Source organism: Gossypium arboreum, chromosome 7 (assembly GCF_025698485.1).
Source record: "Gossypium arboreum isolate Shixiya-1 chromosome 7, ASM2569848v2, whole genome shotgun sequence".
Classification (NCBI taxonomy): Eukaryota; Viridiplantae; Streptophyta; class Magnoliopsida; order Malvales; family Malvaceae; genus Gossypium; species Gossypium arboreum.
The window spans coordinates 44239802-44240843 of record NC_069076.1 but is presented as its reverse complement, the minus strand read 5'-3'; the positions used below and the strand labels follow the sequence as shown (position 1 = coordinate 44240843).

The 1042-nt window shown below is 39.9% G+C and overlaps 1 non-coding gene across 1 annotated transcript; it reads right to left on the bottom strand.

Annotated features, from left to right (window-relative positions):
- Nucleotides 1–275: 275 nt before the first annotated feature.
- LOC128295963 (small nucleolar RNA R71) lies at nucleotides 276–381 on the bottom strand. The gene has a single exon (XR_008286511.1). It is a non-coding gene; the product is annotated as a small nucleolar RNA R71 (small nucleolar RNA).
- Nucleotides 382–1042: the final 661 nt, after the last annotated feature.

Genomic DNA, 1042 nt, shown 5'->3' with positions numbered 1-1042 from the left:
AGCCAATCATGTTCAGATGGTTCAGGCAGTGGGCCATTTGAGTGGAATGCCTATCGAAGATCCTCACCTTCACTTAAGACTATTTATGGAGGTGAGCGATTCTTTCAAGCTAGTCGGAGTACTCGAAGATGCACTACGATTAAAGCTATTCCCATATTTGCTAAGGGATAGAGCTTGAGCCTGGTTGAATTCATTGCCACCACAATCCATTACTATGCGGCAAGAGTTAGCAGAAATATTCCTCATGAAGTATTTCTCGCCTAACAAGAATGCTGAGTTGAGGAATGAGATTACTACCTTCCAATAGATGAATGATAAGTCCTTGTATGAGGTATGGAAAAGATTTAAAGAATTATTATGGAAGTGCCCTCATCATGGAATCCCATATTGCATTCAACTTGAGACATTTTATAATGGTCTCAATGCTCACATGAGAATGGTAGTGGACACTTCTACGAATGGTGCTCTCCTTTCTAAGTCTTATAACGAGGCTTATGAAATCATTGAGAGGATTGCCAGTAACAATTATCAATATCCAACTAGTCGAGCAATGTCAGGAGGACGAGTCGCTGGAGTACATGAAGTGGACGCTCTCACTTCACTTGCATCTCAGGTATCCTCAATTTTATCGATGCTTAAAAATTTTACCACTAATGTGTTTAATAGTTTTGCAACATAGCCACCTAATCTATTTGAAAATATAGCCTGTGTCTGTTATGGGGAAGGACATTTGTTCGAATAATGTCCATCAAACCCAGAATCTGTGTACTATATGAGTAATTAGAACCAGAACTGAGTAAGGTAAGGATTGCAATCTAATCTTTATAACCCATCTTGGTGAAACCACCCTAACTTTTCCTGGAGTAACCAAGAGGCCAGAGCCATTAACACTTATACACAACCTAGATCGACCCAGCCACCTGTTTTTGCCCAAAAAGTTCAGAAACCAACTCAAGCTGATCCTTCCAAACATGAACCTAATGACATGTCACTGGCATCCTAAATTATTCCTAAGGTTCAACCAGCAGTTTCACTTGTGAAT